This window comes from Carica papaya, chromosome 8 (genome assembly GCF_054855325.1).
Source record: "Carica papaya isolate Zhongbai chromosome 8, ASM5485532v1, whole genome shotgun sequence".
NCBI lineage: Eukaryota > Viridiplantae > Streptophyta > Magnoliopsida > Brassicales > Caricaceae > Carica > Carica papaya.
In genome coordinates this window covers 19,637,146-19,665,039 of record NC_142316.1, presented here as the reverse complement: position 1 = coordinate 19,665,039, position 27,894 = coordinate 19,637,146, and the positions used below count along the sequence as shown (strand labels likewise).

General features: G+C 47.1%; 17 non-coding genes and 43 pseudogenes across 17 annotated transcripts; all 60 read left to right on the top strand.

Annotated features, from left to right (window-relative positions):
• Window positions 1-191: 191 nt before the first annotated feature.
• On the top strand, window positions 192-310 carry LOC148249864 (5S ribosomal RNA). The gene has a single exon (XR_015814452.1). It is a non-coding gene; the product is annotated as a 5S ribosomal RNA (ribosomal RNA).
• Window positions 311-871: 561 nt separating this feature from the next.
• LOC148249863 (5S ribosomal RNA) lies at window positions 872-990 on the top strand (annotated as a pseudogene).
• Window positions 991-1,195: 205 nt separating this feature from the next.
• LOC148249862 (5S ribosomal RNA) lies at window positions 1,196-1,314 on the top strand (annotated as a pseudogene).
• A 236-nt stretch (window positions 1,315-1,550) lies between these two features.
• Window positions 1,551-1,668, top strand: LOC148249861 (5S ribosomal RNA; annotated as a pseudogene).
• Window positions 1,669-1,872: 204 nt separating this feature from the next.
• On the top strand, window positions 1,873-1,991 carry LOC148249860 (5S ribosomal RNA; annotated as a pseudogene).
• A 207-nt stretch (window positions 1,992-2,198) lies between these two features.
• Window positions 2,199-2,317, top strand: LOC148249859 (5S ribosomal RNA; annotated as a pseudogene).
• A 562-nt stretch (window positions 2,318-2,879) lies between these two features.
• On the top strand, window positions 2,880-2,998 carry LOC148249858 (5S ribosomal RNA; annotated as a pseudogene).
• Window positions 2,999-3,559: 561 nt separating this feature from the next.
• LOC148249857 (5S ribosomal RNA) lies at window positions 3,560-3,678 on the top strand (annotated as a pseudogene).
• Window positions 3,679-4,237: 559 nt separating this feature from the next.
• LOC148249856 (5S ribosomal RNA) lies at window positions 4,238-4,356 on the top strand (annotated as a pseudogene).
• Window positions 4,357-4,565: 209 nt separating this feature from the next.
• Window positions 4,566-4,684, top strand: LOC148249855 (5S ribosomal RNA). The gene has a single exon (XR_015815867.1). It is a non-coding gene; the product is annotated as a 5S ribosomal RNA (ribosomal RNA).
• Window positions 4,685-5,246: 562 nt separating this feature from the next.
• LOC148249854 (5S ribosomal RNA) lies at window positions 5,247-5,365 on the top strand (annotated as a pseudogene).
• A 559-nt stretch (window positions 5,366-5,924) lies between these two features.
• On the top strand, window positions 5,925-6,043 carry LOC148249853 (5S ribosomal RNA; annotated as a pseudogene).
• Window positions 6,044-6,248: 205 nt separating this feature from the next.
• On the top strand, window positions 6,249-6,367 carry LOC148249852 (5S ribosomal RNA; annotated as a pseudogene).
• Window positions 6,368-6,915: 548 nt separating this feature from the next.
• Window positions 6,916-7,034, top strand: LOC148249851 (5S ribosomal RNA; annotated as a pseudogene).
• Window positions 7,035-7,238: 204 nt separating this feature from the next.
• On the top strand, window positions 7,239-7,357 carry LOC148249850 (5S ribosomal RNA; annotated as a pseudogene).
• Window positions 7,358-7,566: 209 nt separating this feature from the next.
• LOC148249849 (5S ribosomal RNA) lies at window positions 7,567-7,685 on the top strand. Its single transcript, XR_015815866.1, has one exon. It is a non-coding gene; the product is annotated as a 5S ribosomal RNA (ribosomal RNA).
• A 562-nt stretch (window positions 7,686-8,247) lies between these two features.
• Window positions 8,248-8,366, top strand: LOC148249848 (5S ribosomal RNA; annotated as a pseudogene).
• A 559-nt stretch (window positions 8,367-8,925) lies between these two features.
• On the top strand, window positions 8,926-9,044 carry LOC148249847 (5S ribosomal RNA; annotated as a pseudogene).
• A 202-nt stretch (window positions 9,045-9,246) lies between these two features.
• LOC148249846 (5S ribosomal RNA) lies at window positions 9,247-9,365 on the top strand (annotated as a pseudogene).
• A 562-nt stretch (window positions 9,366-9,927) lies between these two features.
• LOC148249845 (5S ribosomal RNA) lies at window positions 9,928-10,045 on the top strand (annotated as a pseudogene).
• Window positions 10,046-10,247: 202 nt separating this feature from the next.
• On the top strand, window positions 10,248-10,366 carry LOC148249844 (5S ribosomal RNA; annotated as a pseudogene).
• A 205-nt stretch (window positions 10,367-10,571) lies between these two features.
• LOC148249843 (5S ribosomal RNA) lies at window positions 10,572-10,690 on the top strand. The gene has a single exon (XR_015815262.1). It is a non-coding gene; the product is annotated as a 5S ribosomal RNA (ribosomal RNA).
• A 558-nt stretch (window positions 10,691-11,248) lies between these two features.
• LOC148249842 (5S ribosomal RNA) lies at window positions 11,249-11,367 on the top strand. Its single transcript, XR_015814453.1, has one exon. It is a non-coding gene; the product is annotated as a 5S ribosomal RNA (ribosomal RNA).
• Window positions 11,368-11,572: 205 nt separating this feature from the next.
• Window positions 11,573-11,691, top strand: LOC148249841 (5S ribosomal RNA; annotated as a pseudogene).
• Window positions 11,692-11,895: 204 nt separating this feature from the next.
• Window positions 11,896-12,014, top strand: LOC148249840 (5S ribosomal RNA). The gene has a single exon (XR_015814286.1). It is a non-coding gene; the product is annotated as a 5S ribosomal RNA (ribosomal RNA).
• A 528-nt stretch (window positions 12,015-12,542) lies between these two features.
• Window positions 12,543-12,661, top strand: LOC148249839 (5S ribosomal RNA). The gene has a single exon (XR_015814285.1). It is a non-coding gene; the product is annotated as a 5S ribosomal RNA (ribosomal RNA).
• Window positions 12,662-12,866: 205 nt separating this feature from the next.
• Window positions 12,867-12,985, top strand: LOC148249838 (5S ribosomal RNA; annotated as a pseudogene).
• A 203-nt stretch (window positions 12,986-13,188) lies between these two features.
• Window positions 13,189-13,307, top strand: LOC148249837 (5S ribosomal RNA; annotated as a pseudogene).
• Window positions 13,308-13,512: 205 nt separating this feature from the next.
• Window positions 13,513-13,631, top strand: LOC148249836 (5S ribosomal RNA; annotated as a pseudogene).
• Window positions 13,632-13,833: 202 nt separating this feature from the next.
• On the top strand, window positions 13,834-13,952 carry LOC148249835 (5S ribosomal RNA). The gene has a single exon (XR_015816049.1). It is a non-coding gene; the product is annotated as a 5S ribosomal RNA (ribosomal RNA).
• Window positions 13,953-14,156: 204 nt separating this feature from the next.
• On the top strand, window positions 14,157-14,275 carry LOC148249834 (5S ribosomal RNA; annotated as a pseudogene).
• A 202-nt stretch (window positions 14,276-14,477) lies between these two features.
• LOC148249833 (5S ribosomal RNA) lies at window positions 14,478-14,596 on the top strand. The gene has a single exon (XR_015815629.1). It is a non-coding gene; the product is annotated as a 5S ribosomal RNA (ribosomal RNA).
• Window positions 14,597-15,123: 527 nt separating this feature from the next.
• Window positions 15,124-15,242, top strand: LOC148249832 (5S ribosomal RNA; annotated as a pseudogene).
• Window positions 15,243-15,769: 527 nt separating this feature from the next.
• LOC148249831 (5S ribosomal RNA) lies at window positions 15,770-15,888 on the top strand (annotated as a pseudogene).
• A 527-nt stretch (window positions 15,889-16,415) lies between these two features.
• On the top strand, window positions 16,416-16,534 carry LOC148249830 (5S ribosomal RNA; annotated as a pseudogene).
• Window positions 16,535-16,739: 205 nt separating this feature from the next.
• Window positions 16,740-16,858, top strand: LOC148249829 (5S ribosomal RNA; annotated as a pseudogene).
• A 202-nt stretch (window positions 16,859-17,060) lies between these two features.
• LOC148249828 (5S ribosomal RNA) lies at window positions 17,061-17,179 on the top strand. The gene has a single exon (XR_015814723.1). It is a non-coding gene; the product is annotated as a 5S ribosomal RNA (ribosomal RNA).
• Window positions 17,180-17,383: 204 nt separating this feature from the next.
• Window positions 17,384-17,502, top strand: LOC148249827 (5S ribosomal RNA; annotated as a pseudogene).
• A 202-nt stretch (window positions 17,503-17,704) lies between these two features.
• Window positions 17,705-17,823, top strand: LOC148249826 (5S ribosomal RNA). The gene has a single exon (XR_015815628.1). It is a non-coding gene; the product is annotated as a 5S ribosomal RNA (ribosomal RNA).
• Window positions 17,824-18,350: 527 nt separating this feature from the next.
• LOC148249825 (5S ribosomal RNA) lies at window positions 18,351-18,469 on the top strand. The gene has a single exon (XR_015814712.1). It is a non-coding gene; the product is annotated as a 5S ribosomal RNA (ribosomal RNA).
• Window positions 18,470-18,996: 527 nt separating this feature from the next.
• Window positions 18,997-19,115, top strand: LOC148249824 (5S ribosomal RNA; annotated as a pseudogene).
• Window positions 19,116-19,320: 205 nt separating this feature from the next.
• LOC148249823 (5S ribosomal RNA) lies at window positions 19,321-19,439 on the top strand (annotated as a pseudogene).
• A 203-nt stretch (window positions 19,440-19,642) lies between these two features.
• LOC148249822 (5S ribosomal RNA) lies at window positions 19,643-19,761 on the top strand. Its single transcript, XR_015815423.1, has one exon. It is a non-coding gene; the product is annotated as a 5S ribosomal RNA (ribosomal RNA).
• A 205-nt stretch (window positions 19,762-19,966) lies between these two features.
• On the top strand, window positions 19,967-20,085 carry LOC148249821 (5S ribosomal RNA; annotated as a pseudogene).
• A 203-nt stretch (window positions 20,086-20,288) lies between these two features.
• Window positions 20,289-20,407, top strand: LOC148249820 (5S ribosomal RNA). Its single transcript, XR_015814363.1, has one exon. It is a non-coding gene; the product is annotated as a 5S ribosomal RNA (ribosomal RNA).
• An 885-nt stretch (window positions 20,408-21,292) lies between these two features.
• Window positions 21,293-21,411, top strand: LOC148249819 (5S ribosomal RNA). Its single transcript, XR_015815130.1, has one exon. It is a non-coding gene; the product is annotated as a 5S ribosomal RNA (ribosomal RNA).
• A 563-nt stretch (window positions 21,412-21,974) lies between these two features.
• Window positions 21,975-22,093, top strand: LOC148249818 (5S ribosomal RNA; annotated as a pseudogene).
• Window positions 22,094-22,315: 222 nt separating this feature from the next.
• LOC148249817 (5S ribosomal RNA) lies at window positions 22,316-22,434 on the top strand (annotated as a pseudogene).
• A 235-nt stretch (window positions 22,435-22,669) lies between these two features.
• Window positions 22,670-22,788, top strand: LOC148249816 (5S ribosomal RNA; annotated as a pseudogene).
• Window positions 22,789-22,993: 205 nt separating this feature from the next.
• LOC148249815 (5S ribosomal RNA) lies at window positions 22,994-23,112 on the top strand (annotated as a pseudogene).
• Window positions 23,113-23,660: 548 nt separating this feature from the next.
• Window positions 23,661-23,779, top strand: LOC148249814 (5S ribosomal RNA; annotated as a pseudogene).
• A 204-nt stretch (window positions 23,780-23,983) lies between these two features.
• On the top strand, window positions 23,984-24,102 carry LOC148249813 (5S ribosomal RNA; annotated as a pseudogene).
• Window positions 24,103-24,311: 209 nt separating this feature from the next.
• On the top strand, window positions 24,312-24,430 carry LOC148249812 (5S ribosomal RNA; annotated as a pseudogene).
• Window positions 24,431-24,993: 563 nt separating this feature from the next.
• Window positions 24,994-25,112, top strand: LOC148249811 (5S ribosomal RNA). Its single transcript, XR_015814397.1, has one exon. It is a non-coding gene; the product is annotated as a 5S ribosomal RNA (ribosomal RNA).
• Window positions 25,113-25,671: 559 nt separating this feature from the next.
• Window positions 25,672-25,790, top strand: LOC148249810 (5S ribosomal RNA; annotated as a pseudogene).
• Window positions 25,791-25,995: 205 nt separating this feature from the next.
• On the top strand, window positions 25,996-26,114 carry LOC148249809 (5S ribosomal RNA; annotated as a pseudogene).
• Window positions 26,115-26,319: 205 nt separating this feature from the next.
• Window positions 26,320-26,438, top strand: LOC148249808 (5S ribosomal RNA; annotated as a pseudogene).
• Window positions 26,439-26,643: 205 nt separating this feature from the next.
• Window positions 26,644-26,762, top strand: LOC148249807 (5S ribosomal RNA; annotated as a pseudogene).
• Window positions 26,763-26,968: 206 nt separating this feature from the next.
• Window positions 26,969-27,087, top strand: LOC148249806 (5S ribosomal RNA). The gene has a single exon (XR_015814409.1). It is a non-coding gene; the product is annotated as a 5S ribosomal RNA (ribosomal RNA).
• A 561-nt stretch (window positions 27,088-27,648) lies between these two features.
• Window positions 27,649-27,764, top strand: LOC148249805 (5S ribosomal RNA; annotated as a pseudogene).
• Window positions 27,765-27,894: the final 130 nt, after the last annotated feature.

Genomic DNA, 27,894 nt, shown 5'->3' with positions numbered 1-27,894 from the left:
GGTCGTTCGACGTTACGCGCGACTGGAACTGGGGTCCGCTGGTTTATACGCAAATGTGAGTCAAGAAGCAGGGTCATTTTAATCGATATTAGAACGAGAATGAGAGGTGAAGTGTGAACGCACAAGGAAACAAATGACGGGAGGGGGAAGAAAGGAGAAGGAGTGTATGTATTTACAGCGAAAAATTAAAAAGGTGCGATCATACCAGCACTAAAGCTCCGGATCCCATCAGAACTCCGCAGTTAAGTGTGCTTGGGCGAGGGTAGTACTTGGATGGGTGACCACCTGGGAAGCCCTCGTGTTGCACATATTTTTTTTCGGATGGGTTGTTCGACGTTACGCGCGAATGGAATTATAAACCGCTGGTTCATTTATAAAGGTGAGTCACGGTGCCGAGGCATATTACTTGATATTAGAACGAGAAGGAGAGATGCAGAGTGTATGCACAAGGAAACAAATGAAGGGACGGGGGATGGAGGGAGAAAAAGTGTATGTATTTGCAGCGCAGAATGAAACATGAGCAATGATACCCGCACCAATGCAACGGGTTCTATCAGAACTCCGCAAGTTAAGGGTGTTTGGGCGAGAGTAGCACTAGGATGGGTGACCTCCTGCGAAGTCCTTATATTTCACCCATTTTCTTAGGAAGTCCTCGTGTTTCACCCATTGTTTTGCAGATGATTCTTTCGACGATACACGCGACTTGAATTATGGTCCTCAGGTTTATTCGCAAATGTGAGTCACGGCACCGTAGCATTTTACTTTATATTAGAACGAGCACGGGAGGTGCAGTGCGCACGCACAAGGAAACAAATGACGGGAGGGGGAAGAAAGGAGAAGGAATTTATGTATTTGCAGCGCGAAATTAAACGGGTTCTATCATACCAGCACTAATGCACCGGATCCCATCAGAACTCCGCAGTTAACTGTGCTTGGGCGAGAGTAGTACTCGGATGGGTGACCTCCTGGGAAGTCCTCGTATCGCAACAATTTTTTTTCAGATATGTCGTTCGACTTTACGCGCGACTGGAACTAGGGTCCGCTGGTTTATACGCAAATGTGAGTCAAGAAGCAGGGGCATTTTAATCGATATTAGAACGAGAAGAAGAGGTGCAGTGTGAACGCACAAGGAAACAATCGATGGGAGGGGGAGGGAAGGAGAGGGAGTGTATGTATTTTCAGCACGAAATGAAACAGGTGCGATCATACCAGCACTAATGCAACGGATTCTATCAGAACTCCGCAGTTAAGGGTGCTTGGGCTAGAAAAGTACTCGGATGGGTGACCTCCTGCGAAGTCCTTATATTTCACCCATTTTCTTGGGAGGTCCTCGTGTTGCACCCATCTTTTTGCAGATGATTCTTTCGACATTATGCGCGACTTGATTTATGGTCCTCAAGTTTATTCGCAAATGTGAGTCACGACGTCGTGGCATTTTACTTGATATGTGAACGAGAACGGGAGGTGCAGTGCGCAAGCACAAGGAAACAAATGACGGGAGAAGGAAGAAAAGAGAAGGAGTGTATGTATTTGAAGCGCAAAATTAAACAAATGGCATCATACCAGCACTAATGCACTAGATCCAATCAGAACTCTGCAGTTAAGTGTGCTTGGGCGAGTGTAGTACTCGGATGGGTGACCTCTTGGGAAGTCCTCGTATCGCAACAATTTTTTTTCAGATGGGTCGTTCGACGTTACGCGCGACTGGAACTATGGTCCGCTGGTTTATACGTAAATGTGAGTCAAGAATGAGGGGAATTTTAATCGATATTAGAACGAGAAGGAGATATGCAGTGTGAACGCACAAGGAAACAAATAATGGGAGGAAGGGAGGGAAGAAGGAGTGTATGTATTTTTAGCACGAAATTAAACAGGCGCGGTCACACCAGCACAAATGCACCGGATCCCATCAGAACTCCGCAGTTAAGTGTGCTTTGGTGAAAGTAGTAAAATGATGGGTTACCTCCTGGGAAGTTCTCGTGTTGCACCCATTTTCTTTTTTTCAGATGTGCCGTTCGACCTTTCGCGACTTTAATTATGGTCCGCAGATTTATTCGCAAATGTGAGTCACGGCGCCGTGGGATTTTACTTGATATTTGAGCGAGAACGAGAGGTGCAGTGCGCACGCACAAGGAAACAAATGACGGGAGGGGGAATAAAGGAGAAGGAGTTTATGTATTTGCAGCGCGAAATTAAACAGGTTCGATCATACCAGCACTAATGCACCGGATTCCATCAGAACTCCGCAGTTAAGTGTGCTTGGGCAAGAGTAGTACTCAAATGGGTTACCTCTTGGGAAGTCCTCGTGTCGCACTAATTTTTTTTTCCGACGGGTCGTTCGACGTTACGCGCGACTGGAACAAGGGTCCACTGGTTTATACGCAAATGTGAGTCAAGAAGCAGGGGCATTTTAATCGATATTAGAACGAGAAAGAGAGATACAGAGTGCACGCACAAGGAAACAAATGACGGGAGGGGGGATGGAGGTAGAAAAAGTATATGTATTTGCAGCGCAGAATGAAACATGAGCAATCATACCAGCACCAATGCAACGGATTCTATCAGAACTCCGCAAGTTAAAGGTGCTTGGGCGAGAGTAGCACTAGGATGGGTGACTTCCTGCGAAGTCCTTATATTTCACCCATTTTCTTAGGAAGTCCTCGTGTTGCACCCATTTTTTTGCAGATGATTCTTTCGACGATACGCGCGAGTTGAATTATGGTCCTCAGGTTTATTCGCAAATGTGAGTCATGGCACCGTAGCATTTTACTTGATATTAGAACGAGCAGGGGAGGTGCAGTGCGCACGCACAAGGAAACAAATGACGGGAGGGGGAAGAAAGGAGAAGGAGTTTATGTATTTGCAGTGTGGAATTAAACGGGTGCGATCATACCAGAACTAATGCTCCGGATCCCGTCAGAACTCCGCAGTTAAGTGTGCTTGGGCGAGAGTAGTACTCGCATGGGTGACCTCTTGGGAAGTCCTCGTGTCGCACTAATTTTTTTTTCAGACGGGTCGTTCGACGTTACGCGCGACTGAAACTAGGGTCCACTGGTTTATACGCAAATGTGAGTCAAGAAGCAGGGGCATTTTAATCGATATTAGAACGAGAAGGAGAGATGCAGAGTGCACGCACAAGGAAACAATTGACGGGAGGGGGGATGAGGGAGAAAAAGTGTATGTATTTGCAGCGCAGAATGAAACATAAGCAATCATACCAGCACCAATGCAACGGATTCTATCAGAACTCCGCAAGTTAAGGGTGCTTGGGCGAGAGTAGCACTAGAATGGGTTACCTCATGCGAAGTCCTTATATTTCACCCATTTTCTTAGGAAGTCCTCGTGTTCCACCCATTTTTTTGCAGATGATTCTTTCGACTATACGCGCAACTTGAATTATGGTCCTCAGGTTTATTCACAAATGTGAGTCACGGCACCGTAGCATTTTACTTTATATTAGAAGGAGCACGGGAGGTGCAGTGCGCACGCATAAGGAAACAAATGACAGGAGGAGGAAGAAAGGAGAAGGAGTTTATGTATTTGCAGCGCGGAATTAAACGGGTGCGATCATACCAGCACTAATGCACCGGATCCCGTCAGAACTCCGCAGTTAAGTGTGCTTGGGCGAGAGTAGTACTCAGATGGGTGACCTCCTGGCAAGTCCTCGTGTCGCACCAATTTTTTTTCAGACGGGTCGTTCGACGTTACGCGCGACTGGAATTAGGGTCCGCTGGTTTATACACAAATGTGAGTCAAGAAGTAGGGGCATTTTAATCGATATTAGAACGAGAAGAAGAGGTGCAGTATGAACGCACAAGGAAACAATCGATGGGAGGGGGAGGGAAGGAGAGGGAGTGTATGTATTTTCAGCACGAAATGAAACAGGTGCGATCATACCAGCACTAATGCAACGGATTCTATCAGAACTCCGTAGGTAAGGGTGCTTGGGCGAGAGTAGTACTAGCATGGGTTACCTCCTGCGAAGTCCTTATATTTCACCCATTTTCTTGTGAAGTCCTCGTGTTGCACCCATTTTTTTGCAGATGATTCTTTCGACGTTACGCGCGATTTGAATTATGGTCCTCAGGTTTATTCGCAAATGTGAGTCACGGCGCCGTGGCATTTTACTTGATATTAGAACGAGAGCGGGAGGTGCAGTGCGCACGTAAAAGGAAACAAATGACGGGAGGGGGAAGAAAGGGGAATGAGTGTATGTATTTGCAATGCGAAATTAAACAGGTGCGATCATACCAGCACAAATGCACCGGATCCCATCAGAACTCCGCTGTCAAGTGTGCTTTGGCGAAAGTAGTACAATTATGGGTTACATCGTGGGAAGTTCTCGTGTTGCATCCATTTTCTTTTTTTCAAATGTGCCATTCGACGTTACGCGCGACTTTAATTATGGTCCGCAGATTTATTAGCAAATGTGAGTCACGGTGTCGTGGCATTTTATTTGATATTTGAACGAGAACGAGAGGTGCAGTGTGCACGCACAAGGAAACAAATGACGGGAGGGAGAAGAAAGGAGAAGGAGTTTATGTATTTGCAGCGCAAAATTAAACATGTGCGATCATACCAGCACTAATGCACCGGATCCCATCAGAACTCCGCAGTTAAGTGTGCTTGGGCGAGAGTAGTACTCGGATGGGTGACCTCTTGGGAAGTCCTCGTGTCGCACTAATTATTTTTTCAGACGGGTCGTTCGACGTTACGCGCGACTGGAACTAGGGTCCGCTGGTTTATACGCAAATGTGAGTCAAGAAGCTGGGGCATTTTAATCGATATTAGAACGAGAAGGAGAGATGCAGAGTGCACGCACAAGGAAACAAATGACGGGAGGGGGGATGGAGGGAGAAAAAGTTTATGTATTTGCAGCGCAGAATGAAACATGAGCGATCATACCAGCACCAATGCAACGGATTCTATCAGAACTCCGCAAGTTAAGGGTGCTTGGGCGAGAGTAGCACTAGGATGGGTGACCTCATGCGAAGTCCTTATATTTCACCAATTTTCTTAGGAAGTCCTCGTGTTGCACCCATTTTTTTGCAGATGATTCTTTCAACGATACGCGCGACTTGAATTATGGTCCTCAGGTTTATTCGCAAATGTGAGTCACGGCACCGTAGCATTTTACTTTATATTAGAAGGAGCACGGGAGGGGCAGTGCGCACGCACAAGGAAACAAATGACGGGAGGGGGAAGAAAGGAGAAGGAGTTTATGTATTTGCAGCGCGGAATTAAACGTGTGCGATCATACCAGCACTAATGCACCGGATTCCGTCAGAACTCCGCAGTTAAGTGTGCTTTGGCGAGAGTAGTACTCGGATTGGTGACCTCCTGGGAAGTCCTCGTGTCGCACCAATTTTTTTTCAGACGTGTCGTTCGACGTTACGCGCGACTGGAACTAGGGTCCGCTGGTTTATACGCAAATGTGAGTCAAGAAGCAGGGGCATTTTAATCCATATTAGAACGAGAAGGAGAGGTGCAGTGTGAACGCACAAGGAAACAATTGATGGGAGGGGGAAGGAAGGAGAAGGAGTGTATGTATTTTCAGCAAGAAATGAAACAGGTGCGATCATACCAGCACTAATGCAACGAATTCTATCAGAACTCCGTAGGTAAGGGTGCTTGGGCGAGAGTAGTACTAGCATGGGTTACCTCCTGCGAAGTTCTTATATTTCACCCATTTTCTTGTGAAGTCCTCGTGTTGCACCCATTTTTTTGCAGATGATTCTTTCGACGTTACGCGCGACTTGAATTATGGTCCTCAGGTTTATTAGCAAATGTGAGTCACGGCGCCGTGGCATTTTACTTGAAATTAGAACGAGAACGGGAGGTGCAGTGCGCACGCACAAGGAAACAAATGACGGGAGGGGGAAGAAAGGGGAATGAGTTTATGTAATAGAAGCGCAAAATTAAACGGGTGCGATCATACCAGCACTATTGCACCGGATCCCATCAGAACTCTGCAGTTAAGTGTGCTTGGGCGAGATTAGTACTCGGATGCGTGACCTCCTGGGAAGTCCTCGTGTCGCACCAATTTTTTTTCAGACGGGTCGTTCGACGTTACGCGCGTCTGGAACTAGGGTCCGCTGGTTTATACGCAAATGTGAGTCCATAAGCAGGGGCATTTTAATCGATATTAGACCGAGAATGAGAGGTGAAGTGTTAACGCACAAGGATACAAATGACGGGAGGGGGAAGAAAGGAGAAGGAGTATATGTATTTGCAGCGCGAAATTAAACAGGTGCGATCATACCAGCACTAAAGTCTCGGATCCCATCAGAACTCCGCAGTTAAGTGTGCTTGGGCGAGAGTAGTACTCGGATGGGTGACCACTTGGGAAGCCCTCGTGTTGTACTTATTTTTTTTCGGATTGGTTGTTCGATGTTATGCGCGAATGGAATTATAAACCGTTGGTTCATTTGCAAAGGTGAGTCACGGTGCCGGGGCATATTACTTGATATTAGAACGAGAAAGAGAGATGCAGAGTGCACGCACAAGGAAACAAATGACGGGAGGAGAAAGAGTGTATGTATTTGCAGTACAGAATGAAACATGAGGGATCATACCAGCACTAATGCAACGGATTCTATCAGAACTCCGCAGTTAAGGGTGCTTGGGTGAGAAAAGAACTCGGATGGGAGACCTCCTGCGAAGTCCTTATATTTCGCCCATTTTCTTGGGAGGTCCTCGTGTTGCACCCATCTTTTTGCAGATGATTCTTTCGACGTTACGCGCGACTTGATTTATGGTCCGCAGGTTTATTCGCAAATGTGAGTCACGGCGCCGTGGCATTTTACTTGATATTAGAACGAGTACGGGAGGTGCAGTGCGCACGCACAAGGAAACAAATGTTGGGAGGAGGAAGAAAATAGAAGGAGTGTATGTATTTGAAGCGCAAAATTAAACAAGTGGCATCATACCAGCACTAATGCACTGGATCCCATCAGAACTCTGCAGTTAAGTGTTCTTGGGCTAGTGTAGTACTCGGATGGGTGACCTCTTGGGAAGTCCTCGTATCTCAATAATTTTTTTTCAGATGGGTCGTTCGACGTTACGCGCGACTGGAACTATGGTCCGCTGGTTTATACGCAAATGTGAGTCAAGAATCAGGGGCATTTTAATCGATATTAGAACGAGAATGAGAGGTGCAGTGTGAACGCACAAGGAAACAAATGATGGGAGGGTGGGAGGGAAGAAGGAGTGTATGTATTTTCAGCACAAAATTAAACAGGTGCGGTCACACCAGCACAAATGCACCGGATCCCATCAGAACTCCGCAGTTAAGTGTGCTTTGGCGAAAGCAGTATAATGATGGGTTACCTCCTGGGAAGTTCTCGTTTTGCACCCATTTTCTTTTTTTCAGTTGTGCCGTTCGACCTTATGCGCGACCTTAATTATGGTCCGCAGATTTATTCGCAAATGTGAGTCACGGCGCCGTGGCATTTTACTTGATATTTGAGCGAGAACGAGAGGTGCAGTGTGCACGCACAAGGAAACAAATGACGGGAGGGAGAAGAAAGGAGAAGGAGTTTATGTATTTGCAGCGCAAAATTAAACATGTGCGATCATACCAGCACTAATGCACCGGATCCCATCAGAACTCCGCAGTTAAGTGTGCTTGGGCGAGAGTAGTACTCGGATGGGTGACCTCTTGGGAAGTCCTCGTGTCGCACTAATTATTTTTTCAGACGGGTCGTTCGACGTTACGCGCGACTGGAACTAGGGTCCGCTGGTTTATACGCAAATGTGAGTCAAGAAGCTGGGGCATTTTAATCGATATTAGAACGAGAAGGAGAGATGCAGAGTGCACGCACAAGGAAACAAATGACGGGAGGGGGGATGGAGGGAGAAAAAGTTTATGTATTTGCAGCGCAGAATGAAACATGAGCGATCATACCAGCACCAATGCAACGGATTCTATCAGAACTCCGCAAGTTAAGGGTGCTTGGGCGAGAGTAGCACTAGGATGGGTGACCTCATGCGAAGTCCTTATATTTCACCAATTTTCTTAGGAAGTCCTCGTGTTGCACCCATTTTTTTGCAGATGATTCTTTCAACGATACGCGCGACTTGAATTATGGTCCTCAGGTTTATTCGCAAATGTGAGTCACGGCACCGTAGCATTTTACTTTATATTAGAAGGAGCACGGGAGGGGCAGTGCGCACGCACAAGGAAACAAATGACGGGAGGGGGAAGAAAGGAGAAGGAGTTTATGTATTTGCAGCGCGGAATTAAACGTGTGCGATCATACCAGCACTAATGCACCGGATTCCGTCAGAACTCCGCAGTTAAGTGTGCTTTGGCGAGAGTAGTACTCGGATTGGTGACCTCCTGGGAAGTCCTCGTGTCGCACCAATTTTTTTTCAGACGTGTCGTTCGACGTTACGCGCGACTGGAACTAGGGTCCGCTGGTTTATACGCAAATGTGAGTCAAGAAGCAGGGGCATTTTAATCCATATTAGAACGAGAAGGAGAGGTGCAGTGTGAACGCACAAGGAAACAATTGATGGGAGGGGGAAGGAAGGAGAAGGAGTGTATGTATTTTCAGCAAGAAATGAAACAGGTGCGATCATACCAGCACTAATGCAACGAATTCTATCAGAACTCCGTAGGTAAGGGTGCTTGGGCGAGAGTAGTACTAGCATGGGTTACCTCCTGCGAAGTTCTTATATTTCACCCATTTTCTTGTGAAGTCCTCGTGTTGCACCCATTTTTTTGCAGATGATTCTTTCGACGTTACGCGCGACTTGAATTATGGTCCTCAGGTTTATTAGCAAATGTGAGTCACGGCGCCGTGGCATTTTACTTGAAATTAGAACGAGAACGGGAGGTGCAGTGCGCACGCACAAGGAAACAAATGACGGGAGGGGGAAGAAAGGGGAATGAGTTTATGTAATAGAAGCGCAAAATTAAACGGGTGCGATCATACCAGCACTATTGCACCGGATCCCATCAGAACTCTGCAGTTAAGTGTGCTTGGGCGAGATTAGTACTCGGATGCGTGACCTCCTGGGAAGTCCTCGTGTCGCACCAATTTTTTTTCAGAATGGTCGTTCGACGTTACGCGCGTCTGGAACTAGGGTCCGCTGGTTTATACGCAAATGTGAGTCAAGAAGCAGGGGCATTTTAATCGATATTAGAACGAGAATGAGAGGAGAAGTGTGAACGGACAAGGAAACAAATAACGGAAAGGGGAAGAAAGGAGGAGTGTATTTATTTGCAGCGCGAAATTAAAGAGGTGCGATCATACCAGCACTAAAGCCCTAGATCTCATTAGAACTCCGCAGTAAAGTGTGTTTGGGCGAGAGTAGTACTCGGATGGGTTACCACCTAGGAAGCCCTCGTGTTGCACCTATTTTTTTTTCAGATGGGTTGTTCGACGTTACGCGCGAATGGAATTATAAGCCGCTGGTTCATTTGCAAAGGTGAGTCACGGTGCCGGAGCATATTACTTGATATTAGAACGAGAAAGAGAGATGCAGAGTGCACGCACAAGGAAACAAATGACGGGAAGGGGGATGGGAAGAGAAAGAGTGTATGTATTTACAGTGCAGAATGAAACATGAGGGATCATACCAGCACTAATGCAACGGATTCTATCAGAACTCCGCAGTTAAGGGTGCTTGGGCGAGAAATGTACTCGGATGGGTGACCTCCTGCGAAGTCCTTATATTTCACCCATTTTCTTTGGAGGTCGTCGTGTTGCACCCATCTTTTTGCAGATGATTCTTTCGACATTACGCGCGACTTGATTTATGGTCCGCAGGTTTATTCGCAAATGTGAGAAACGGCGCCGTGGCATTTTACTTGATATTAGAACGAGTACGGGAGGTGCAGTGCGCACGCACAAGGAAACAAATGACGGGAGGAGGAAGAAAAGAGAAGGAGTGTATGTATTTGAAGCACAAAATTAAACAAGTGGCATCATACCAGCACTAATGCACTGGATCCCTTCAGAACTATGCAGTTAAGCGTGCTTGGGCGAGAGTAGTACTCGGATGGATGACCTCTTGGGAAGTCCTCGTATCGCAACAATTTTTTTTCAGATGGGTCGTTCGACGTTACGCGCGACTGGAACTATGGTCCGCTGGTTGATACGCAAATGTGAGTCAAGAATCAGGGGCATTTTAATCGATATTAGAACGAGAATGAGAGGTGCAGTGTGAACGCACAAGGAAACAAATGACGGGAGGGGGAAGAAAGGAGGAGTGTATGTATTTGCAGCGCGAAATTAAAGAGGTGCAATCATAGCAGCACTAAAGCCCCGGATCCCATTAGAACTCCGCAGTTAAGTGTGCTTGGGCGAGAGTAGTACTCGGATGGGTGACGACCTGGGAAGCCCTCATGTTGCACCAATTTTTTTTCGGATGGGTTGTTCGACGTTACGCGCGAATGGAATTATAAATCGCTGGTTCATTTGCAAAGGTGAGTCACGGTGCAGGGGCATATTACTTGATATTAGAATGAGAAAGAGAGATACAGAGTGCACGCACAAGGAAACAAATGACGGGAGGGGGAAGAAAGGAGAAGGAGTTTATGTATTTGCAGCACGGAATTAAACGGGTGCGATCATACCAGCACTAATGCACCGGATCCCATCAGAACTCCGCAGTTAAGTGTTCTTGGGCGAGAGTAGTACTCGGATGGGTGACCTCTTGGGAAGTCCTTGTGTCGCACCAATTTTTTTTCAGACGGGTCGTTCGACGTTACGCGCAACTGGAACTAGGGTCCGCTGGTTTATACGCAAATCTGAGTCAAGAAGGGGGGGCATTTTAATCGATATTAGAACGAGAAGGAGAGGTGTAGTGTGAACGCACAAGGAAACAATTGATGGGAGGGGGAGGGAAGGAGAAAAAGTGTATGTATTTGCAGTGCAGAATGAAACAGGTGCGATCATACCAGCACTAATGCATCGGATTCTATCAGAACTCCGTAGGTAAGGTGCTTGGGCGAGAGTAGTACTAGCATGGGTTATCTCCTGCGAAGTCCTTATATTTCACCCATTTTCTTGTGAAGTCCTCGTGTTGCACCCATTTTTTAACAAAAGATTCTTTCAACGTTACGCGCGACTTGAATTATGGTCCTCAGGTTTATTCGCAAATTTGAGTCACGGCACCATAGTATTTTACCTGATATTAGAACGAGCACGGGAGGTGAAGTGCGCACGCACAAGGAAACAAATGACGGGAGGGAGAAGAAAGGAGAAGGAGTTTATGTATTTGCAGCGCGAATTTAAACGGGTGCGATCATACCAGCACTAAAGCACCGGATCCCATCAGAACTCCGCAGTTAAGTGTGCTTGGGCGAGAGTAGTACTCGGATAGGTGACCTCCTGGGAAGTCCTCGTGTCGCACCAATTTTTTTTCAGACGGGTCGTTCGACGTTACGCGCGACTGGAACTGGGGTCCGCTGGTTTACGCGCAAATGTGAGTCAAGAAGCAGGGGCATTTTAATCGATATTAGAACGAGAAGGAGAGGTGCAGTGTGAACGCACAAGGAAACAATTGACGGGAGGGGGAGGGAAGGAGAAGGAGTGTATGTATTTTCAGCAAGAAATGAAACAGGTGCGATCATACCAGCACTAATGCAACGGATTCTATCAGAACTCCGTAGGTAAGGGTGCTTGGGCGAGGGTAGTACTAGCATGGGTTACCTCCTGCGAAGTCCTTATATTTCACCCATTTTCTTGTGAAGTCCTCGTGTTGCACCCATTTTTTTGAATTATAGTCCTCAGGTTTATTCGCAAATTTGAGTCACGGCACCATAGTATTTTACCTGATATTAGATCGAGCACGGGAGGTGCAGTGCGCACGCACAAGGAAACAAATGACGGGAGGGAGAAGAAAGGAGAAGGCGTTTATGTATTTGCAGCGCAAAATTAAACAGGTTGCGATCATACCAGCACTAATGCACCGGATCCCATCAGAACTCCGCAGTTAAGTGTGCTTGGGCGAGAGTAGTACTCGGATGGGTGACCTCCTGGGAAGTCCTCGTGTCGCACCAATTTTTTTTCAGACGGGTCGTTCGACGTTACGCGCAACTGGAACTGGGGTCCGCTGGTTTACACGCAAATGTGAGTCAAGAAGCAGGGGCATTTTAATCGATATTAGAACGAGAAGGAGAGGTGCAGTGTGAACGCACAAGGAAACAATTGACGGGAGGGGGAGGGAAGGAGAAGGAGTGTATGTATTTTCAGCACGAAATGAAACAGGTGCGATCATACCAGCACTAATGCAACGGGTTCTATCAGAACTCCGTAGGTAAGGGTGCTTGGGCGAGGGTAGTACTAGCATGGGTTACCTCCTGCGAAGTCCTTATATTTCACCCATTTTCTTGTGAAGTCCTCGTGTTGCACCCATTTTTTTGAATTATAGTTCTCAGGTTTATTCGCAAATTTGAGTCACGGCACCATAGTATTTTACCTGATATTAGAACGAGCACGGGAGGTGCAGTGCGCACGCACAAGGAAACAAATGACGGGAGGGAGAAGAAAGAAGAAGGCATTTATGTATTTGCAGCGCAAAATTAAACAGGTTGCGATCATACCAGCACTAATGCACCGGATCCCATCAGAACTCCGCAGTTAAGTGTGCTTGGGCGAGAGTAGTACTCGGATGGGTGACCTCCTGGGAAGTCCTCGTGTCGCACCAATTTTTTTTCAGACGGGTCGTTCGACGTTACGCGCGACTGGAACTGGGGTCCGCTGGTTTACACGCAAATGTGAGTCAAGAAGCAGGGGCATTTTAATCGATATTAGAACGAGAATGAGAGGTGCAGTGTGAACGCACAAGAAAACAATTGACGGGAGGGGGAGGGAAGGAGAAGGAGTGTATGTATTTTCAGCACGAAATGAAACAGGTGCGATCATACCAGCACTAATGCAACGGATTCTATCAGAACTCCGTAGGTAAGGGTGCTTGGGCGAGGGTAGTACTAGCATGGGTTACCTCCTGCGAAGTCCTTATATTTCACCCATTTTCTTGTGAAGTCCTCGTATTGCACCCATTTTTTTGAATTATAGTCCTCAGGTTTATTCTCAAATTTGAGTCACTGCACCATAGTATTTTACCTGATATTAGAACGAGCACGGGAGGTGCAGTGCGCACGCACAAGGAAACAAATGACGGGAGGGGGAAGAAAGGAGAAGGCGTTTATGTATTTGCAGTCCGAAATTAAACGGGTGCGATCATACCAGCACTAATGCACCGGATCCCATTAGAAGTCCGCAGTTAAGTGTGCTTGGTACCGAGTAGTACTCGGATGGTTGACCTCCTGGGAAGTCCTCGTGTCGCACCAATTTTTTTTCAGACGGGTCGTTCGACGTTACGCGCGACTGGAATTGGGGTCCGCTGGTTTACACGCAAATGTGAGTCAAGAAGCAGGGGCATTTTAATCGATATTAGAACGAGAATGAGAGGTGCAGTGTGAACGCACAAGGAAACAATTGACGGGAGGGGGAGGGAAGGAGAAGGAGTGTATGTATTTTCAGCACGAAATGAAACAGGTGCGATCATACCAGCACTAATGCAACGGATTCTATCAGAACTCCGTAGGTAAGGGTGCTTGGGCGAGGGTAGTACTAGCATGGGTTACCTCCTGCGAAGTCCTTATATTTCACCATTTTCTTGTGAAGTCCTCGTGTTGCACCCATTTTTTTGAATTATAGTCCTCAGGTTTATTCGCAAATTTGAGTCACGGCACCATAGTATTTTACCTGATATTAGAACGAGCACGGGAGGTGCAGAGCGCACGCACAAGGAAACAAATGACGGGAGGGAGAGGAAAGGAGAAGGCGTTTATGTATTTGCAGCGCGAAATTAAACAGGTGCGATCATACCAGCACTAATGCACCGGATCCCATCAGAACTCCGCAGTTAAGTGTGCTTGGGCGAGAGTAGTACTCGGATGGGTGACCTCCTGGGAAGTCCTCGGGTCGCACCAATTTTTTTCAGACGGGTCGTTCGACGTTACGCGCGACTGGAACTGGGGTCCGCTAGTTTACACGCAAATGTGAGTCAAGAAGCAGGGGCATTTTAATCGATATTAGAACGAGAAGGAGAGGTGCAGTGTGAACGCACAAGGAAACAATTGACGGGAGGGGGAGGGAAGGAGAAGGAGTGTATGTATTTTCAGCACGAAATGAAACAGGTGCGATCATACCAGCACTAATGCAACGGATTCTATCAGAACTCCGTAGGTAAGGGTGCTTGGGCGAGGGTAGTACTAGCATGGGTTACCTCCTGCGAAGTCCTTATATTTCACCATTTTCTTGTGAAGTCCTCGTGTTTCACCCATTTTTTTGAATTATAGTCCTCAGGTTTATTCGCAAATTTGAGTCACGACACCATAGTATTTTACCTGATATTAGAACGAGCACGGGAGGTGCAGTGCGCACGCACAAGGAAACAAATGACGGGAGGGAGAAGAAAGGAGAAGGCGTTTATGTATTTGCAGCCCGAAATTAAATGGGTGCGATCATACCAGCACTAATGCACCGGATCCCATCAGAACTCCGCAGTTAAGTGTGCTTGGGCGAGAGTAGTACTCGGATGGGTGACCTCCTGGGAAGTCCTCGTGTCGCACCAATTTTTTTTCAGACGGGTCGTTCGACGTTACGCGCGACTGGAACTGGGGTCCGCTGGTTTACACGCAAATGTGAGTCAAGAAGCAGGGGCATTTTAATCGATATTAGAACGAGAAGGAGAGGTGCAGTGTGAACGCACAAGGAAACAATTGACGGGAGGGGGAGGGAAGGAGAAGGAGTGTATGTATTTTCAGCACGAAATTAAACAGGTGCGGTCACACCAGCACTAACGCACCGGATCCCATCAGAACTCCACAGTTAAGTGTGCTTTGGCGAAAGTAGTACAATGATGGGTTAACTCCTGCGAAGTCCTTATATTTCACCCATTTTCTTGTGAAGTCCTCATGTTGCACCCATTTTTTTGAATTATAGTCCTCAGGTTTATTCGCAAATTTGAGTCACGGCACCATAGTATTTTACCTGATATTAGAACGAGCACGGGAGGTGCAGTGCGCACGCACAAGGAAACAAATGACGGGAGGGGGAAGAAAGGAGAAGGCGTTTATGTATTTGCAGCGCAAAATTAAACGGGTGCGATCATACCAGCACTAATGCACCGGCTCCCATCAGAACTCCGCAGTTAAGTGTGCTTGGGCGAGAGTAGTACTCGGATCGGTGACCTCCTGGGAAGTCCTTGTGTCGCACCAATTTTTTTTCAGACGGGTCGTTCGACGTTACGCGCAACTGGAACTGGGGTCCGCTGGTTTACACGCAAATGTGAGTCAAGAAGCAGGGGCATTTTAATCGATATTAGAACGAGAAGGAGAGGTGCAGTGTGAACGCACAAGGAAACAATTGACGGGAGGGGGAGGGAAGGAGAAGGAGTGTATGTATTTTCAGCACGAAATGAAACAGGTGCGATCATACCAGCACTAATGCAACGGATTCTATCAGAACTCCTTAGGTAAGGGTGCTTGGGCGAGGGTAGTACTAGCATGGGTTACCTCCTGCGAAGTCCTTATATTTCACCCATTTTCTTGTGAAGTCCTCGTGTTGCACCCATTTTTTTGAATTATAGTCCTCAGGTTTATTCGCAAATTTGAGTCACGGCACCATAGTATTTTACCTGATATTAGAACGAGCACGGGAGGTGCAGTGCGCACGCACAAGGAAACAAATGACGGGAGGGGGAAGAAAGGAGAAGGCGTTTATGTATTTGCAGCGCGAAATTAAACGAGTGCGATCATACCAGCACTAATGCACCGGATCCCATCAGAACACCGCAGTTAAGTGTGCTTGGGCGAGAGTAGTACTCGGATGGGTGACCTCCTGGGAAGTCCTCGTGTCGCACCAATTTTTTTTCAGACGGGTCGTTCGACGTTACGCGCGACTGGAACTGGGGTCCGCTGGTTTACACGCAAATGTGAGTCAAGAAGCAGGGGCATTTTAATCGATATTAGAACGAGAAGGAGAGGTGCAGTGTGAACGCACAAGGAAACAATTGACGGGAGGGGGAGGGAAGGAGAAGGAGTGTATGTATTTTTAGCACGAAATGAAACAGGTGCGATCATACCAGCACTAATGCAACGGGTTCTATCAGAACTCCGTAGGTAAGGGTGCTTGGGCGAGGGTAGTACTAGCATGGGTTACCTCCTGCGAAGTCCTTATATTTCACCCATTTTCTTGTGAAGTCCTCGTGTTGCACCCATTTTTTTGAATTATAGTCCTCAGGTTTATTCGCAAATTTGAGTCACGGCACCATAGTATTTTACCTGATATTAGAACGAGCACGGGAGGTGCAGTGCGCACGCACAAGGAAACAAATGACGGGAGGGAGAAGAAAGGAGAAGGCGTTTATGTATTTGCAGCCCGAAATTAAACGGGTGCGATCATACCAGCACTAATGCACCGGATCCCATCAGAACTCCGCAGTTAAGTGTGCTTGGTACCGAGTAGTACTCGGATGGTTGACCTCCTGGGAAGTCCTCGTGTCGCACCAATTTTTTTTCAGACGGGTCGTTCGACGTTACGCGCGACTGGAACTGGGGTCCGCTGGTTTACACGCAAATGTGAGTCAAGAAGCAGGGGCATTTTAATCGATATTAGAACGAGAATGAGAGGTGCAGTGTGAACGCACAAGGAAACAATTGACGGGAGGGGGAGGGAAGGAGAAGGAGTGTATGTATTTTCAGCACGAAATGAAACAGGTGCGATCATACCAGCACTAATGCAACGGATTCTATCAGAACTCCGTAGGTAAGGGTGCTTGGGCGAGGGTAGTACTAGCATGGGTTACCTCCTGCGAAGTCCTTATATTTCACCATTTTCTTGTGAAGTCCTCGTGTTGCACCCATTTTTTTGAATTATAGTCCTCAGGTTTATTCGCAAATTTGAGTCACGGCACCATAGTATTTTACCTGATATTAGAACGAGCACGGGAGGTGCAGTGCGCACGCACAAGGAAACAAATGACGGGAGGGAGAGGAAAGGAGAAGGCGTTTATGAATTTGCAGCGCGAAATTAAACAGGTGCGATCATACCAGCACTAATGCACCGGATCCCATCAGAACTCCGCAGTTAAGTGTGCTTGGGCGAGAGTAGTACTCGGATGGGTGACCTCCTGGGAAGTCCTCGTGTCGCACCAATTTTTTTCAGACGGGTCGTTCGACGTTACGCGCGACTGGAACTTGGGTCCGCTAGTTTACACGCAAATGTGAGTCAAGAAGCAGGGGCATTTTAATCGATATTAGAACGAGAAGGAGAGGTGCAGTGTGAACGCACAAGGAAACAATTGACGGGAGGGGGAGGGAAGGAGAAGGAGTGTATGTATTTTCAGCACGAAATGAAACAGGTGCGATCATACCAGCACTAATGCAACGGATTCTATCAGAACTCCGTAGGTAAGGGTGCTTGGGCGAGGGTAGTACTAGCATGGGTTACCTCCTGCGAAGTCCTTATATTTCACCATTTTCTTGTGAAGTCCTCGTGTTTCACCCATTTTTTTGAATTATAGTCCTCAGGTTTATTCGCAAATTTGAGTCACGACACCATAGTATTTTACCTGATATTAGAACGAGCACGGGAGGTGCAGTGCGCACGCACAAGGAAACAAATGACGGGAGGGAGAAGAAAGGAGAAGGCGTTTATGTATTTGCAGCCCGAAATTAAACGGGTGCGATCATACCAGCACTAATGCACCGGATCCCATCAGAACTCCGCAGTTAAGTGTGCTTGGGCGAGAGTAGTACTCGGATGGGTGACCTCCTGGGAAGTCCTCGTGTCGCACCAATTTTTTTTCAGACGGGTCGTTCGACGTTACGCGCAACTGGAACTGGGGTCCGCTGGTTTACACGCAAATGTGAGTCAAGAAGCAGGGGCATTTTAATCGATATTAGAACGAGAAGGAGAGGTGCAGTGTGAACGCACAAGGAAACAATTGACGGGAGGGGGAGGGAAGGAGAAGGAGTGTATGTATTTTCAACACGAAATTAAACAGGTGCGGTCACACCAGCACTAACGCACCGGATCCCATCAGAACTCCACAGTTAAGTGTGCTTTGGCGAAAGTAGTACAATGATGGGTTACCTCCTGCGAAGTCCTTATATTTCACCCATTTTCTTGTGAAGTCCTCGTGTTGCACCCATTTTTTTGAATTATAGTCCTCAGGTTTATTCGCAAATTTGAGTCACGGCACCATAGTATTTTACCTGATATTAGAACGAGCACGGGAGGTGCAGTGCGCACGCACAAGGAAACAAATGACGGGAGGGAGAGGAAAGGAGAAGGCGTTTATGTATTTGCAGCGCGAAATTAAACAGGTGCGATCATACCAGCACTAATGCACCGGATCCCATCAGAACTCCGCAGTTAAGTGTGCTTGGGCGAGAGTAGTACTCGGATGGGTGACCTCCTGGGAAGTCCTCGTGTCGCACCAATTTTTTTTCAGACGGGTCGTTCGACGTTACGCGCGACTGGAACTGGGGTCCGCTGGTTTACACGCAAATGTGAGTCAAGAAGCAGGGGCATTTTAATCGATATTAGAACGAGAAGGAGAGGTGCAGTGTGAACGCACAAGGAAACAATTGACGGGAGGGGGAGGGAAGGAGAAGGAGTGTATGTATTTTCAGCACGAAATTAAACGGGTGCGGTCACACCAGCACTAACGCACCGGATCCCATCAGAACTCCACAGTTAAGTGTGCTTTGGCGAAAGTAGTACAATGATGGGTTACCTCCTGCGAAGTCCTTATATTTCACCCATTTTCTTGTGAAGTCCTCGTGTTGCACCCATTTTTTTGAATTATAGTCCTCAGGTTTATTCGCAAATTTGAGTCACGGCACCATAGTATTTTACCTGATATTAAAACGAGCACGGGAGGTGCAGTGCGCACGCACAAGGAAACAAATGACGGGAGGGGGAAGAAAGGAGAAGGCGTTTATGTATTTGCAGCGCGAAATTAAACGGGTGCGATCATACCAGCACTAATGCACCGGCTCCCATCAGAACTCCGCAGTTAAGTGTGCTTGGGTGAGAGTAGTACTCAGATGGGTGACCTCCTGGGAAGTCCTCGTGTCGCACCAATTTTTTTTCAGACGGGTCGTTCGACGTTACGCGCGACTGGAACTGGGGTCCGCTGGTTTACACGCAAATGTGAGTCAAGAAGCAGGGGCATTTTAATCGATATTAGAACGAGAAGGAGAGGTGCAGTGTGAACGCACAAGGAAACAATTGACGGGAGGGGGAGGGAAGGAGAAGGAGTGTATGTATTTTCAGCACGAAATTAAACAGGTGCGGTCACACCAGCACTAACGCACCGGATCCCATCAGAACTCCACAGTTAAGTGTGCTTTGGCGAAAGTAGTACAATGATGGGTTACCTCCTGCGAAGTTCTCGTGTTGCACCCATTTTCTTGTGAAGTCCTCGTGTTGCACCCATTTTTTTGAATTATAGTCCTCAGGTTTATTCGCAAATTTGAGTCACGGCACCATAGTATTTTACCTGATATTAGAACGAGCACGGGAGGTGCAGTGCGCACGCACAAGGAAACAAATGACGGGAGGGGGAAGAAAGGAGAAGGCGTTTATGTATTTGCAGCGCGAAATTAAACGGGTGCGATCATACCAGCACTAATGCACCGGATCCCATCAGAACTCCGCAGTTAAGTGTGCTTGGGCGAGAGTAGTACTCGGATCGGTGACCTCCTGGGAAGTCCTCGTGTCGCACCAATTTTTTTTCAGACGGGTCGTTCGACGTTACGCGCAACTGGAACTGGGGTCCGCTGGTTTACACGCAAATGTGAGTCAAGAAGCAGGGGCATTTTAATCGATATTAGAACGAGAAGGAGAGGTGCAGTGTGAACGCACAAGGAAACAATTGACGGGAGGGGGAGGGAAGGAGAAGGAGTGTATGTATTTTCAGCACGAAATGAAACAGGTGCGATCATACCAGCACTAATGCAACGGATTCTATCAGAACTCCGTAGGTAAGGGTGCTTGGGCGAGGGTAGTACTAGCATGGGTTACCTCCTGCGAAGTCCTTATATTTCACCCATTTTCTTGTGAAGTCCTCGTGTTGCACCCATTTTTTTGAATTATAGTCCTCAGGTTTATTCGCAAATTTGAGTCACGGCACCATAGTATTTTACCTGACATTAGAACGAGCACGGGAGGTGCAGTGCGCACGCACAAGGAAACAATTGACGGGAGGGAGAAGAAAGGAGAAGGCGTTTATGTATTTGCAGCGCGAAATTAAACGGGTGCGATCATACCAGCACTAATGCACCGGATCCCATCAGAACTTCGCAGTTAAGTGTGCTTGGGCGAGAGTAGTACTCGGATGGGTGACCTCCTGGGAAGTCCTCGTGTCGCACCAATTATTTTTCAGACGGGTCGTTCGACGTTACGCGCGACTGGAACTGGGGTCCGCTGGTTTACACGCAAATGTGAGTCAAGAAGCAGGGGCATTTTAATCGATATTAGAACGAGAAGGAGAGGTGCAGTGTGAACGCACAAGGAAACAATTGACGGGAGGGGGAGGGAAGGAGAAGGAGTGTATGTATTTTCAGCACGAAATGAAACAGGTGCGATCATACCAGCACTAATGCAACGGATTCTATCAGAACTCCGTAGGTAAGGGTGCTTGGGCGATAGTAGTACTAGCATGGGTTACCTCCTGCGAAGTCCTTATATTTCACCCATTTTCTTGTGAAGTCCTCGTGTTGCACCCATTTTTTTGCAGATGATTTTTTCGATGTTACGCGCGATTTTAATTATGGTCCTCAGGTTTATTCGCAAATGTGAGTCACGGCGCCGTGGCATTTTACTTGATATTAGAACGAGAGCGGGAGGTGCAGTGCGCACGTAAAAGGAAACAAATGGCGGGAGGGGGAAGAAAGGGGAATAGTGTATGTATTTGCAGTGCGAAATTAAACAGGTGCGATCATACCAGCACAAATGCACCGGATCCCGTCAGAACTCCGCTGTCAAGTGTGCTTTGGCAAAAGTAGTACAATTATGGGTTACATCGTGGGAAGTTCTCGTGTTGCATCCATTTTCTTTTTTTCAGATGTGCCATTCGACGTTACGCGCGACTTTAATTATGGTCCGCAGATTTATTAGCAAATGTGAGTCACTTGTCGTGGCATTTTATTTTATATTTGAACGAGAACGAGAGGTGCAGTGTGCACGCACAAGGAAACAAATGACGGGAGGGAGAAGAAAGGTGAAGGAGTTTATGTATTTGCAGCGCAAAATTAAACATGTGCGATCATACCAGCACTAATGCACCGGATCCCATCAGAACTCCGCAGTTAAGTGTGCTTGGGCAAGAGTAGTACTCGGATGGGTGACCTCTTGGGAAGTCCTCGTGTCGCACTAATTTTTTTTTTCAGACGGGTCGTTCGACGTTACGCGCGACTGGAACTAGGGTCCGCTGGTTTATACGCAAATGTGAGTCAAGAAGCAGGGGCATTTTAATCGATATTAGAACGAGAAGGAGAGATGCAGAGTGCACGCACAAGGAAACAAATGACGGGAGGGGGGATGGAGGGAGAAAAAGTGTATGTATTTGCAGCGCAGAATGAAACATGAGCGATCATACCAGCACCAATGCAACGGATTCTATCAGAACTCCGCAAGTTAAGGGTGCTTGGGCGAGAGTAACACTAGGATGGGTGACCTCATGCGAAGTCCTTATATTTCACCAATTTTCTTAGGAAGTCCTCGTGTTCCACCCATTTTTTTGCAGATGATTCTTTCGACGATACGCGCGACTTGAATTATGGTCATCAGGTTTATTCGCAAATGTGAGTCACGACACCGTAGCATTTTACTTTATATTAGAAGGAGCACGGGAGGGGCAGTGCGCACGCACAAGGAAACAAATGACGGGAGGGGGAAGAAAGGAGAAGGAGTTTATGTATTTGCAGCGCGGAATTAAACGTGTGCGATCATACCAGCACTAATGCACCGGATTCCGTCAGAACTCCGCAATTAAGTGTGCTTTGGCGAGAGTAGTACTCGGATTGGTGACCTCCTGGGAAGTCCTAGTGTCGCACCAATTTTTTTTCAGACGGGTCGTTCGACGTTACGCGCGACTGGAACTCGGGTCCGCTGGTTTATACGCAAATGTGAGTCAAGAAGCAGGGGCATTTTAATCCATATTAGAACGAGAAGGAGAGGTGCAGTGTGAACGCACAAAGAAACAATTGATGGGAGGGGGAAGGAAGGAGAAGGAGTGTATAAGGAGAAGGAGTGTATGTAATTTCAGCAAGAAATGAAACAGGTGCGATCATACCAGCACTAATGCAACGGATTCTATCAGAACTCCGTAGGTAAGGGTGCTTGGGCGAGAGTAGTACTAGCATGGGTTACCTCCTGCGAAGTTCTTATATTTCACCCATTTTCTTGTGAAGTCCTCGTGTTGCACCCATTTTTTTGCAGATGATTCTTTCGACGTTACGCGCGACTTGAATTATGGTCCTCAGGTTTATTAGCAAATGTGAGTCACGGCGCCGTGGCATTTTTCCTGATATTAGAACGAGAACGGGAGGTGCAGTGCGCACGCACAAGGAAACAAATGACGGGAGGGGGAAGAAAGGGGAATGAGTTTATGTAATAGAAGCGCAAAATTAAACGGGTGCGATCATACCAGCACTATTGCACCGGATCTCATCAGAACTCTGCAGTTAAGTGTGCTTGGGCGAGATTAGTACTCGGATGCGTGACCTCCTGGGAAGTCCTCGTGTCGCACCAATTTTTTTTCAGACGGGTCGTTCGACGTTACGCGCGTCTGGAACTAGGGTCCGCTGGTTTATACGCAAATGTGAGTCAATAAGCAGGGCCATTTTAATCGATATTAGAACGAGAATAAGAGGTGAAGTGTTAACGCACAAGGATACAAATGACGGGAGGGGGAAGAAAGGAGAAGGAGTATATATATTTGCAGCGTGAAATTAAACAGGTGCTATCATACCAGCACTAAAGCCCCGGATCCCATCAGAACTCCGCAGTTAAGTGTGCTTGGGCGAGAGTAGTACTCGGATGGGTGACCACTTGGGAAGCCCTCGTGTTGTACTAATTTTTTTTCGGATTGGTTGTTCGACGTTATGCGCGAATGGAATTATAAACCGCTGGTTCATTTGCAAAGGTGAGTCACGGTGCCGGGGCATATTACTTGATATTAGAATGAGAAAGAGAGATGCAGAGTGCACGCACAAGGAAACAAATGACGGGAGGAGAAAGAGTGTATGTATTTGCAGTGCGGAATGAAACATGAGGGATCATACTAGCACTAATGCAACGGATTCTATCAGAACTCCGCAGTTAAGGGTGCTTGGGTGAGAAAAGAACTCGGATGGGTGACCTCCTGCGAAGTCCTTATATTTCGCCCATTTTCTTGGGAGGTCCTCGTGTTGCACCCATCTTTTTGCAGATGATTCTTTCGACGTTACGCGCGACTTGATTTATGGTCCGCAGGTTTATTCGCAAATGTGAGTCACGGCGCCGTGGCATTTTACTTGATATTAGAACGAGTACGGGAGGTGCAGTGCGCACGCACAAGGAAACAAATGTTGGGAGGAGGAAGAAAAGAGAAGGAGTGTATGTATTTGAAGCGCAAAATTAAACAAGTGGCATCATACCAGCACTAATGCACTGGATCCCATCAGAACTCTGCAGTTAAGTGTGCTTGAGCGAGTGTAGTACTCGGATGGGTGACCTCTTCGGAAGTCCTCGTATCTCAATAATTTTTTTTCAGATGGGTCGTTCGACGTTACGCGCGACTGGAACTATGGTCCGCTGGTTTATACGCAAATGTGAGTCAAGAATCAGGGGCATTTTAATCGATATTAGAACGAGAAGGAGAGGTGCAGTGTGAACGCACAAGGAAACAAATGATGGGAGGGGGGGAGGGAAGAAGGAGTGTATGTATTTTCAGCACAAAATTAAACAGGTGCGGTCACACCAGCACAAATGCACCGGATCCCATCAGAACTCCGCAGTTAAGTGTGCTTTGGCGAAAGCAGTACAATGATGGGTTACCTCCTGGGAAGTTCTCGTGTTGCACCCATTTTCTTTTTTTCAGTTGTGTTGTTCGACCTTATGCGCGACCTTAATTATGGTCCGCAGATTTATTCGCAAATGTGAGTCACGGCGCCGTGGCATTTTACTTGATATTTGAGCGAGAACGAGAGGTGCAGTGCGCACGCACAAGTAAACGAATGACGGGAGGGGGAATAAAGGAGAAGGAGTTTATGTATTTGCAGCGCAAAATTAAACAGGTTCGATCATACCAGCACTAATGCACCGGATCCCATCAGAACTCCGCAGTTAAGTGTGCTTGGGCGAGAGTATTACTCGAATGGGTTACCTCTTGGGAAGTCCTCGTGTCGCACTATTTTTTTTTTCAGACGGGTCGTTCGACGTTACGCGCGACTGGAACAAGGGTCCACTAGTTTATACGCAAATGTGAGTCAAGAAGCAGGAGCATTTGAATCGATATTAGAACGAGAAAGAGAGATGCAGAGTGCACGCACAAGGAAACAAATGACGGGAGGGGGGATGGAGGTAGAAAAAGTATATGTATTTGCAGCGCAGAATGAAACATGAGCAATCATACCAGCACCAACGCAACGGATTCTATCAGAACTCCGCAAGTTAAAGGTTCTTGGGCGAGAGTAGCACTAGGATGGGTGACTTCCTATGAAGTCCTTATATTTTACCCATTTTCTTAGGAAGTCCTCGTGTTGCACCCATTTTTTTGCAGATGATTCTTTCGACGATACGCGCGACTTGAATTATGGTCCTCAGGTTTATTCGCAAATGTGAGTCACGACACCGTAGAATTTTACTTGATATTAGAACGAGAACGGGAGGTGCAGTGCGCACGCACAAGGAAACAAATGACGGGAGAGGGGAAGAAAGGGGAATGATTTTATGTATTTGCAGCGCAAAATTAAAAATGTGCGATCATACCAGCATTAATGCACTGGATCCCATCAGAACTCCGCAGTTAAGTGTGCTTGGGCGAGAGTAGTACTCGGATGGGTGACCTCCTGGGAAGTCCTCGTGTCGCACAAATTTTTTTTTAGACGGGTCGTTCGATGTTACGCGCGACTGGAACTAGGGTCCGGTGGTTTATACGCAAATGTGAGTCAAGAAGCAGGGGCATTTTAATCGATATTAGAACGAGAAGGAGAGGTGCAGAGTGAACGCACAAGGAAACAATTGATGGGAGGGGAAGGGAAGGTGAAGGAGTGTATGTATTTTGAGCACGAAATGAAACAGGTGCGATCATACCAGCACTAATGCAACGGATTCTATCAGAACTCCGTAGGTAAGGGTGTTTGGGCGAAAGTAGTACTTGCAAGGGTTACCTCCTGCGAAGTCCTTATATTTCACCCATTTTCTTGTGAAGTCCTCGTGTTGCACACATTTTTTTACAGATGATTCTTTCGACGTTATGCGCGACTTGAATTATGGTCCTCAGGTTTATTCGCAAATGTGAGTCACGGCGCTGTAGCATTTTACTTGATATTAGAACGATAACGGGAGGTGCAGTGCGCACGCACAAGGAAACAAATGACGGGAGGGGGAAGAAAGGGGAATGAGTTTATGTATTTGCAGCGCGAAATTAAACAGGTGCGATCATACCAGCATTAATGCACCGAATCCCATCAGAACTCCGCAGTGAAGTGTGCTTGGGCGAGATTAGTACTCGGATGGGTGACCTCCTCGGAAGTCCTCGTGTCGCACTAATTTTTTTTCAAACGGGTCGTTCGATGTTACGCGCGTATGGAATTAGGGTCCGCTGGTTTATACGCAAATGTGAGTCAATAAGCAGGGGCATTTTAATGGATATTAGAACGAGAATGAGAGGTGAAGTGTTAACGCACAAGGAAACAAATGGCGGGAGTGGGAAGAAATGAGAAGGAGTGTATGTATTTGCAGCGCGAAATTAAACAGGTGCGATCATACCAGCACTAAAGCCTCGGATCCCATCAGAACTCCGCAGTTAGGAGTGCTTGGGCGAGAGTAGTACAATAATGGGTGACCACTTGGGAAGCCCTCGTGTTGCACCTATTTTTTTTCGGATGGGTTGTTCGACGTTACGCGCGAATGGAATTATAAACCGCTGGTTCATTTGCAAAGGTGAGTCACGGTGCCGGGGCATATTACTTGATATTAGAACGAGAAAGAGAGATGCAGAGTGCACGCACAAGGAAACAAATGACGGGAGGGGGAAGAAAGGAGAAGGAGTTTTTGTATTTGCAGCGCGAAATTAATCAGGTGTGATCATACCAGCACTAATACAACAGATCCCATCATAACTCCGCAGTTAAGTGTGCTTGGGGGAGAGTAGTACTCGGATGGGTGACCACTTGGGAAGTCCTCGTGTTGGACCCATTTTTTTACAGATGATTCTTTCGACGTTACGCGCGACTTGAATTATGGTCATCAGGTTTATTCGCAAATGTGAGTCACGACGCTGTAGCATTTTACTTGATATTAGAACGAGAACGGGAAGTGCAGTGCGCACGCACAAGGAAACAAATGACGGGAGGGGGAATAAAGGAGAAGGAGTTTATGTATTTGCAGCGCAAAATTGAACAAGTGCGATCATACCAGCACTAATGCACCGGATCCCATCAGAACTCCGCAGTGAAGTGTGCTTGGGCGAGATTAGTACTCGTATGTGTGACCTCCTGGGAAGTCCTCGTGTCACACAAATTTTTTTTTTCAGACGGAAAATTCGACGTTACGCGTGACTGGAACTAGGGTTCACTGGTTTATACGCAAATGTGAGTCAAGGAGCAGGGGCATTTTAATTGATATTAGAACGAAAATGAGAGGTGAAGTGTGAACGCACAAGGAAACAAATGACGGAAGGGGAAGATAGGAGAAGGAGTGTATGTATTTGCAGCGCGAAATTAAACTGGTGCGATCATACCAGCACTAAAGCTCCGGATCCCATCAGAACTTCGCAGTTAAGTGTGCTTGGGCGAGGGTAGTACTCGGATGGGTGACCACTTGGGAAGCCCTCGTGTTGCACCTATTTTTTTTCGGATGGGTTGTTCGACGTTACGCGAATGGAATTATAAACCACTGGTTCATTTGCAAAGGTGAGTCACGGTGCCGGGGCATATTACTTTATATTAGAACGAGAAAGAGAGATGCAGAGTGCACCCACAAGGAAACAAATGACGGGAGGGGGGATGGGCGGAGAAAGAGTGTATGTATTTGCAGTGTAGAATGAAACATGAGGGATCATACCAGCACTAATGCAACGGATTCTATCATAACTCCGTAGTTAAGGGTGCTTGGGCGAGAAAAGTACTCGGATGGGTGACCTCCTGCGAAGTCCTTATATTTCGCCCATTTTCTTGGGAGGTCCTCGTGTTGCACCCATCTTTTTGTAGATGATTCTTTCGACGTTACGCGCGACTTGATTTATGGTCTGCAGGTTTATTCGCAAATGTGAGTCACGGCGCCGTGGCATTTTACTTGATATTAGAACGAGTATGGGAGGTGCAGTGCGCACGCACAAGGAAATAAATGACGGGAGGAGGAAGAAAAGAGAAGGAGTGTATGTATTTGAAGCGCAAAATTAAACAAGTGGTATCATACCAGCACTAATGCACGGGATCCCATCAAAACTCTGTAGTTAAGCGTGCTTGGGCGAGAGTAGTACTCGGATGGGTGACCTCTTGGGAAGTCCTCGTATCGTAATAATTTTTTTTTAGATGGGTCGTTCGACGTTACGCGCTACTGGAACTATGGTCCGCTGGTTTATACGCAAATGTGAGTCAAGAATCAGGGGCATTTTAATCGATATTAGAACGAGAAGGAGAGGTGCAGTGTG